This window comes from Acomys russatus, chromosome 13, assembly GCF_903995435.1.
Source record: "Acomys russatus chromosome 13, mAcoRus1.1, whole genome shotgun sequence".
NCBI classification, from domain to species: domain Eukaryota; kingdom Metazoa; phylum Chordata; class Mammalia; order Rodentia; family Muridae; genus Acomys; species Acomys russatus.
Genome location: NC_067149.1, coordinates 386,679 through 397,047, shown reverse-complemented (window position 1 = coordinate 397,047; position 10,369 = coordinate 386,679).

Genomic DNA, 10,369 nt, shown 5'->3' with positions numbered 1-10,369 from the left:
CTTGCTACTGGCATCAACAAAGCCTACCACACAGGCTTCTTTGTAAACAGTACCTTATCGCAAGTCTTTCCCCAGAAAACCTTGTGTCACCTTCCCCCACCTTCATTCCCTGTCTGTTTTCCCTGTTTTCTCATAGACCTTATCAGGACATACAGTCATCACTGCCCAATGGTCCTTCTGTCCAGAGTGGTTCACCATTATGATGGTGGTCCCATAAGATTATAATGAAAAGTTCGTGCCACCTCGTGATGTCACAGAGCATTGTCTTACTCATGGGGAGAGGGGATGCTCCGGTCAACAAGCCTTCTCCTTATACTGCCCTATAAAAATGTAGTACGTCCAATTATGCACGGTACATAAACTGTGAGAACAATAAACATAGTTGTTTGTGTGTTTACAATATACCTGTATTATTATTTTAGAGTGTACTTCTCCTTATAAAGTTGTTTACTGCAAAACAGAATCCGCTGCTACCCAGAAGCAGCCTCATACACCTGATTGCCATGTCTGCTCGTTGGCTTGTATCTTCTTGAATTGTATATGTCCACTCTGTGATGTCTTCACAGTAACTAAAGGGCCTAACAACACCTATTTCAGAGAGCCAGTACCACAGTCAAGCTACACACACCAGGATTTCACTTCTCTGCCTCTTTTTCCCAGACAGATTTAAACCTATTTTAAAGAGGAGTGGGGGGTAGAAAAGACTTTGTTTTGTCTATTTCTACATCCTAGCTTTAGAGATGTGTAATGTTTTTATTTTTAACAATAGTTGATATATATATTTAAACAAAGTCTTATTATGTTGCCCTGGCTGTCCTGGAACTGTCTTTGTAGAGCAGGCTGGCTTTGAATTTACAGAAATCCACCAGCCTCTGCTTCCTGAGTGCTGGAGAATTAAAGGATGCAACACCACAACCAGGCTCTTAATACTGCCTAACAAAACCTCCATGGTCAGAGAGTTCCCCAGACTCTGTCCCCCGAGTGGCACTGCTAACAGGAAAAATGGCATGCATGCACTAGAACTGAAGTCTCATGGCGTCACCATGACATGGGATGGTTAATATCTTGGTTCCAGAATATTCCGGTCCATCTGATTTACCTACCCAACAGCACCAATAGCCTTGCCATTGATGTGGTGGATCCCACGGTCTCCTCTTCCTGTCACACCTAGCATGCAGAGGCTTTGCCTTGTCAGAGCAGCCCAGCCTGTAAAACTCAACCCATTCCTTCCAACATAAGGACCCTCCCTGATAAATTCATTCCCACAAAGGTGTTAGTTACTTGTGGTGGCTGCATTTCTACTCTGTGAAGAACTTAATGAGGTAACCCTGCAAAGCTCAATTCACCTGCTCTAAGCACGAAACAGATATCATCTGGTATTTACAGAACAATGCCTCATGCAGAAGAGGCAAGCAATTTTATTTTATTTTCATTCATTCATTCATTCGTGAACATTTGAGCAGTCTTCCACAGTCAAGACACTTCCCTCACACACATTGTCTCTTTCTGGTTTTGCAGCAAGCCATGGAGTGACTTGACAGCACCATTTTTTTTTGAGACAAAGAAACCAAGGCTGCTCCTAACCATTCATCCAGGCTGCGCGATTTCTCTTCCCCCTTGCTTCAGTCAAAGACACCAGACACCTGCTGTGATGCGCGGGGTGGGGGTGGGGGAGAGGAGGAGACAATGGTGATTGTCTTTAATACTCTTTTCTTCACTGACTTGGCCTCAGCTTATGAGTATGTGTGTGAGAAATCAAACTGTTTGCACAAAATGGGAAAATCGCTGCCAAGCTGGCCCAGCAAAGCTTTCACTTTCCACACTGGAAGTGGTGACTGAAGGTTTGGCTGAAGGTTATTTCTTCTGGGAAGCCCTTCCAGGGGAGGGAAGTGAGGCTGGGAACAGAGGCCAGAGAAAGTTGTTTACAAGACTTGAGGCGGTGCTCTTATTTTTGGCTTGGCCCACTTGACAGGTCTTGTTTGATGCCAAGATTGGCCATGAATTGTGGTACACATCTGCTGTTTATGTGGAGGATTTGCAGACTAGAGAGCTAGCAGCCAGCCACGGGTGGGGGCGCACCCCTCTAATCCCAGCACTTGGGAGGCAGAGGCAGGCAGAGCTCTGTGAGTTCAAGGACAGCCTGGTCTACAGAGTGAGTTCCAGGACAGCCAAGGCTACACAGAGAGACCCTGTCTCAAAACAGACAAACCAATCAACAAACAAAAGCTAGCATACAGGTTGGTCTTCTGTGTCATCACTCATGTGGGAGCAATTGAAAGTTGAACTTTTTATTCTTTATTATTGGGGGACTGGTATCTAAAGTCAATGTGTCATGGGCTGAGAGATGTTCAGCAGTTAAGCGTGCTTGCTGCTCTTGCAAAGAATCAGAGTCTGGTTCCCAGAACCCACATCGGGCAGCTCACAACCAACTGCAACTCCAGAGTCAGGGAGATCTGTTGGCATCTTCTATCCTCCACATATGAGTTCACACACACACATTAATGTAAAAACACGCATAAAATAAATCTACAACCCATGCGTGTTGGAACCATTTAAATGAAGGGCAACCAACTTTTATAGCCTTCCACCTGGGAATCCAACAAGTGCCTCACACATGTCATCCCTCCCTCCGAATCTCTTTCTGGGCTCCCATGGCAATCTTCTTCTATGAACTCAGGCAAGGACCTCAGACTCTTCATCTCTTGGCCCTGCCTTGTATGTTATGTCCAGCTATCCCTTAAACTATATTTGCCTTAGCTTACTTTCCATTGCTGTGATAAAACACCATGATCAAAGGGAAGCTGGAAAGGGAAGGGTTTGTTTGGCTTTCATGTCCCTATCACTGGTAATCTTTGAGGGATATCAGGATGGGAATTTAATCAGAAGCAGAGGTGGGAGCCAGGCTGCTCCCTGGCTGGCTACTCTTGGTGTTCAGCCTGCTTCCTCATACAGCTCAGGACCGGCTGCTCAGGTATGGCACTGCCACAGTGGGCTAGGCTCTCCCACATCAGTCGTTAACCAAGGCTAGCGCGTAGATCTACCTGCTGTTGCCTCCAATCTGTTGATGTTTCCTCAAGTGAGGTTCTGGTTTCTTCCTCCCAGGCAACTCAAAGTTGCGTCCACTTGACAACAAACAAGCAAGCAAGCAGACACCCTAGCCAGTGTGGACCTAATTATTTCACAAAGCTACCCCCAGTGACTTCTTTGCCTTCAGGGCTCCATCTTACTCTCTCTGCTTGGTAAAACTCTTGTTTTTGTTTTTGGAATGGGGGTTAGTTTGGTTTTGTTTGTTTTTTGATTTTTGAGACAGACTTTCTCTGTGTAGCTCTGGCTATTCTGGGCTCATTTTGTAGACCAGGCTGCCCTTGAACTCACAGAGATCCACCTGCTTCTGCCACCTATGTGCTGGGATTAAAGGTGGGCATGTGCTACCACTGCCCCACTAAACTCTTTCTTTTTTTTTTTTTTTTTTCTTTTTTCTTTTTTCTGGGGGGGGGCAGGGTTTTTTCTTTTTCTTTTTTTTTTGTTTTGTTTTTAAGGTTTTTATTTTTGTTGTTGTTTTTTAGGAGTCTGTATTTATTTTTAGGTGTTTTTAGGTTTATTTATTTTTGGTATATGAGTGAGGTGGTGCGGTGGGGTTTTTTTCACATGTGCACCGTGTGTGTGCTTGGTGCCTGCAGTGGTCAGAAAAGGGTGTCAAATCCCCTGAAACTGGAGTCATAGGTGGTTGTGAGCCATAATGTGGATGCTGGAAACTGAATCCAGGTCTTCTGCAAAAGCAACAAATGCTCCCAACCACTAAACATCCCCTTGATCATATTCTTCCCTCACAACTTCTGCATTTCCTGGTCACCAATGCTCCACACACCACCATTAACTGAGCAACAGTGGTGGGAGAAAGGGGGATACTATGATGTCATCACTCAAAGCTTTCAGCACCAAAACACTGAAAGAATAAAGTTTGGCAGTATGATCATGGTAGACAAGGCCTTCAAAGACCTCCTCCCCTAATATCTGTTCTTTCGATACTCCTTGGTCAGCATTTGATGCTATAGGACCATGGGCTGTAGTTGGACCCAATTCTTTGCTTGTAGTGGTACCTTTTACCTTCCTCTTTGCTCCATTAGCTCTCATGTGTGTGTCTGTTATTGCTCATAGCTTAACAACTTCCACTGTGTCTGCTCTACCAGAAAAGTCAGTCTCTGCTTCCTACTCATCCTTGCATTCCAAGCACATGGTATTCAAAATAAACATATTCAAAGCATGGTGTTCAAAATAAGTATTCCTCAATAAACAAATAAAATGTTTGATATAGTCTAGTTGGGTCAATTTGCATAATGTTATGATATACAAGATTATTCATTTTTCTTTATTTTACCCTTCTGATGAGAGCAGATGAGTGTATCATACATGCCAAATACAGTCTGAATTTTTGTGTACCTGGGCATGAAAGCATACTTCTGCATTCTCAATCTCGGAGGAATTGAATGTGAGGTCATCCCAAGTGAGACTCTGTTTCAAAACAAGACATATAATGTGTGTTAAACCTCCAATATGGTTAGAAGTTAAGACTTTGATATGTGATTAAGCCATAAGGATGGAGTCCTGCTGAGTGGAAACAGTGTTCTTATAAAAGAGGCCCAGTAAGCTCTCTCACCTCTTTCTGCCATGTTGAGGCTACAGAGGGAAAGAAGTCTGCTCTTTGCAATCCAGCAGAGCTCTTAGCAGAACCTGACCATCTCCTAGAATGACAAGAAATAAAATCACCCAGTCATGGTCATTTGTCATAGTAGTCCCAACTCACTAAGACAATGCTCATTTTACAGATGAGAAAAGGGAGGTCATAGAAATGAAGGGATTTGCCCAATAATACAAGACTCTCACATCTCAGAACTCTCTCTCTCTCTCTCTCTCTCTCTCTCTTTCTCTCTCTCTCTCTCTCTCTCTCTCTCTCTCTTTCTCTCTCTCTCTCCCTCGCCCAAGCTTTCTCACTCTTACTCCAGACCAGATGCTAACAGACTTCACTCTTGGCCCTACTATGGACAGATGAGTGTTGAAGTGCACATAACAGACAGAGAGTGGTATGCTCATATCATCCACTGCTTACCCAGTGTCCACAACCCACAGTAAGCACTCAACATGGATCTGTTGGATTGATTACATCATGTGTTGGTGGATCTTTCATTTGTTTTTCAAGACAGAGTTTCTCTTTTAGTCCTGGCTGTCCTGGACTCGAACTCACAGAGACCTGCCTGCCTTTGCCTCCCGAGTGCGAGTGCTGGGATTAAAGGCGTGTGCCACCACGCTCGGCCGCATTGGTGTGTCTTAACCTAAGATCGAGTTTTGTTGCTTGGTGTAGAAGCTGAATATTTGAGAATTTGGTAAGAGTATGTTGAATGGACACCAATGTGTCCTTTCCAAAGAGAAAAGGGTCCATTTTCTCTAAGTCCAGATTATAGGATGTCCATACAGTCCCTGAAGTCAAACCTCCAGAAACTTCAGTCATGATCAACAGGAGGAAGGAAGCATTGCTGGGGTCCTCGGGAAGGTGTGTCATTTCTACCCATCTATAAAAAGCTGGAGCTCGCAGCCTTCCAAGAATGTGACTGACGGCGGCAAATTCAAGTTCAAAAGAAGATTAGATTTCAAGGCAATTGGAAGCTATTCAATGAAAGCCAAGGTTTACAGGGAGAGAGTTTCCGTCTCTCTCCTCCTCCCTCCAGGGCAGCCCAGGGCTTGTTGGAACCCGAAGAAGAACTGACAGCGTCTGCCTATTTCCCTAATTGGGGAATGGAGAGATGCAAAACCAGGCTCCTGCTTGTTCCTGGGTCTGGGAAGGAACCAAGGTAACTGTCTTTCGGGTGCTCCTGGGCAGATAGTTAGCTTATGAGTGTCCAGAGATGCCACATGGCCAGCACTCAGCCAGGAGTGTCTTACTGTGGTCTCCACTGCCCCCAATCAAAGAAGAGGCACTAATGCCAAGTTAGAGTCTCATTTTTATACAAAAAGTTTAGCTTATAAAGACTTCTCTCCGCTTTCATCTCAGTTCCACAGTGAAGAAGGGAGGTAGATGCCACCAACACAGAGAAGAAACCTGGAGGCAATGAGATGCTCAGGGACCAGGTCATGGTCACACATGGTGCACACTACTGTTGGGTCCTTGATGAATGACACCTCCACTGTACCTGGGACACCGCTAAGCAGTTTCATATGTTGGTGTTGAGTCTTCTGGGACTGTGACGTCAATGCTGGTTTTATTTGCATTTTGACTGATGAAGGAACAAGCTCAGCTATGTTAGGTAACTGGCTTAAGACCACGAAGCTGTCGATGGTGTTAGAGCAGGGCTTAGCTACGTAACCACTGCCTGATTCTAAATACTGAAGCTCTAGCTGGGCCTGGCTGCTGACTCAGGCTTGCAGTAGCAGCTGTTCAGAGGCTACAATAGGAGGATCAAATGTTCAAAGTCTGCCTGAGGTACAGCATACGTTCAAGGACAGGCTGAGGAACTTTTTGAGACCCTGTCTTGAAAAGGAAAAAAAAAAAAAAAAGGTTTGGAAGTAGTTTGATGGTAACAGGCAGCTCAACATTGGCAAATAAGTAAATTTCTAAGTTTGTAGAAAAACCTTATCCGTAGCTTTTGGAGGTTGCCAGGTAGGACTCCTTCCTTGTGTTTAAACTCTGAAGATGTGATCACAGCTGCATCACTGTCTATCTCCAATAAATTCTTGCAGAGGCAACTATTCCATGTAGCCCTAGCAGGCTGAGGACCCTTAGGGAGTATCCAGACCTAAGATACCTGAGACACTAGACACAAAAGTGCAAAAGCCAATGGTTGCAGGACAGTCTGACGAACAGAAATCAAAAGTGTGCATCTCTGGCCATCATCCAAACATGGTCAGTTCACATTTTCTGTCTCATGTATCCCAGGTTAAGTTCACACTTCCTCTACACCTGGGAATAAGCTTTACTCTCTGATCCTCTCTGCCGTTACTTCCCCAGTGTTAGACTTACAAGAGTGCACCCCCGTGCCCCACCCAAGCTTGTTCCTGCGTGCTACATGAGCACTCTTCAGAGCTGTGTCTCCAGCCTTCAAGTTGCTCTAAGTTCTAAATCATCATTATAAGCTCCCAAGGTTTTCTTCTCCGATGGTCCTTCTTGGCTCAGTCAGAAACCCACAGCTATTTAGCACAGAAGAGACTTCACTGGGAGTCAAAGCAGTATAGCTCACAGCACCATGCAGCACCTCCTCCCGAGGATTTGCCCTCCCAAGTTCATCTTCACCTGTAGCTATCAACGTCGGGTGAACCAATGCTCTGTTTGAATAGTACAGTAGAATGTTCTAGGCATAGGAAACGCTACATCTAAAGCACTGAAAACACAACACAACAAACAAACAAACAACCCTGTGAATAACTTTTCATGCCCTCATTAGTACTAACTTTAAAACAAGCATTAACAGCAATAAAACAAGTCTACTTAAAATAGACCCCTCATTATGAAGTAATGCTCAGACCCCCAGCTGCGGAGGAGTGAGAGCCATCCAAACATCCAACCACTTAGTTAATTAGAGTTAATCCTACTTATGATTCCTCCTGGTCTTTCCCTGGTTTTGTTTCCTTCTGGTTGAAGCTTGTCCCTTTCCCTCGGAAGCACCTGCTGGTCTTTTTCTTTTCCTGAAGATCCTTTGGGTCTTCTGGAGGAAAAAAACCAAACCAAAACAAAACTTTCTCTTTTTCTTCTCAGATCTGGCCCAAGGCAAACAAAATAAACAGGCATAAGAGCTCGGCTGGCTTTGCAGGCATACACACAGGCAGGGGTATAGGCGCTAATCCACACAAACAGTGTGATAGAAGGTGCCGGGCCAGAAGTTCCCAAACTTTCTGTGTTCACTGAACCTTGAGTGTCTCAGGCATTTTTCCATGGTGCCCCTCGGCAAAAGAAATACCAACACTTTCGTTTATGAAGTAATTACGTAATTAGGCTCAAATGACTTAATAAGTATTTATGGCTTAAAAACTTGGTAGCCATTTGAAAACTTAAAGCACAAAAGCTTGAAAGAAAATATATTTGTATTTCATTGTTAATTCATTACCGAGACTTGTTTATGGGAACTGCATCGTTCCTTACAGTGTGGAAGCAGGCTGGTCACCTCACCTCTTTCCTGTTTCACATTGACTTTCACATTGATGGAAGCTTTTTCTTCTTCTTTTATTGCAAGACTCTTGAGATATGCCCAAATGGTAGGAGGCCAGGGATCATGTGTTTCTCAACTGCAGGTCTGGGAACTGAGCCTAGCTCTGAACCAACTCTGCAGTCAGAATGCCACCCATGCGGGAATCTAGACTGTGTTAGCTCCATGGGGGAGTAAGATTACAGAAAATGCAAGAGAAAAACAAATGATGAGACATGGCCTCTACTATTATAATAGTGCATGTTCTCAAGTGAGGGGTGGTTTGTAAGCTGTCTGACAAAGGCTTCTTGGAGAAAAATATAACATATTTTGAGACATCCTGGGGACTTTGGAAGTCACCCTGAGCCCCTCGGCACCTAAGTTGAGACTCACAGTCCTGTAAAATGAGGGTTCAGAGCAGGAACAAAACACTTCTCACTGAGGCTTTTACTGGAGGCTTCATGGAGGAGAAACTGGAGCCCGGTTTGTTGACTTGAGAGGCAAGGAAGGAATGGGAGCTTGCTAAAATGGAAGCGCTGACTGGACAGAACTCAATGGAAGGTAGCAGAACACTAGACTGCCAGAGAACACAGAGCAGGTTGCAGTCTTTGCCAAGGTGTTGGGAAGTATCTTGTCTCCACCTGTTTTCTGATTGCCTACCTGTTTATCGACTCAATTCAGCTAAAGCTGTCTACACAGCTCTGCGTTCTGCACAGGGAGCACAGAGCTTTACGTAGGGGACATCTCAGTGCACAAAATGCCTTTGGTGTGTATTGGGAGCCAGGTTCTATAGTGTTGTTCATTTGTAACCTCAGTATTGAGAGTGTGAAGACAAGAAGACCCTGGGGCTCACTGGCCAACCAGACTAGCCAATTAGCAAGCTCCAAGTTTAGTGACAGACTGTCTCAAAACCAAGGTGGAGAGTGATTAAGGAAGATGCCCAGAGTCAAACTCTGGCTTCCACATCCATGTGCACACACCCACATAGTCACATGAGTAGAGAACACATGGACATAGGATTCCCAACTGAATGCTAACCCTGGAGCACGCAGATGGGCAACACAGGAAGTGGTGGCATTCCTGCACCAGAGTGAGCTTGCAGACAATTCTTGGGATTCCTGCTTTACCTGCCCATCTGGCCAGCTTTTAGAGAAATAACCGGCGAGTACAGTAGCTCCGTGTTGTTTGCAGAGAGCATAGAAAATGCTCATTTCCAGATCTCTTATCTGTTGCATCTCCAAGTCTTATCGGTGAGCAGATCTTAGCACTCCCAGTCAGCAAAGCCTCCCAGCACGACCGTTCCCACGCAGGAGCCCAGATGGGAGCGACAGTAGCTCTTCTGAGAGCTGTTTGTGTCTCTCTTATTTACAGTGTCAACAGCACTTAGACTGCAGCTTTGGAAAGCCTCTGTCTATTTGTTCAGGTAAATCCGTGGCCCTGGATGTGGTTCTGTGCAACATCTCGAGCCAATAATGCACAGGGGGCTTGCAGAAGCTTCTAGATTGTTCGCTGCCAACCCTTACAGGAAGAAGAAATCAGTTGGCCTTCCTTGCTTTTGCACCTATTCTGTTGATTTACATGTTAAACAGATTGTCTCCTCAGAGAAAAGAGGGTGCCTGATCTTTTGCACATCTAACACACACACACACACACACACACACACACACACACACACAAACTATATTTTGAGGAACAAATTTCTGGAGAACATGGTTTTGTAGCAAAGTTCCTGAAAGTTCATAATAAGGTATTTCATAACTGAGGCCCATAGGGCAGTCTGTATGTACAACTTATGGATCAAAAAACACATTCCAGTTTCTAACAAATCACCAGCTGACATTTCCTAATGTCATTACACTCACAGGCATATTTATACCTAATGGGATTCCTCACTTTCCAAGAATCTAAGTTCTTCCAGGACTAACTCATAATGGGGTTCTGTTTACAAGGAGAGTCTATAGTTTTGTCTTAATTTCCTTTATACATTTCCTCTGGCTCTCATGCCTCTGATTACCTAGGTTTATAAAAGTTGCAATCAAAAATCCTTTTCTTTCCGATATTTTGTCTTCAGTTAGAGAAAAATTAACCACCCATTGGACAGTAATATTTCCTGACTCAAGCTCCTCATAAGGCCCCCAACCCCAGAGGGAAGTGCACATAATGCTTTAATTACGTCTTTAAAGTACTTATGTGACAAT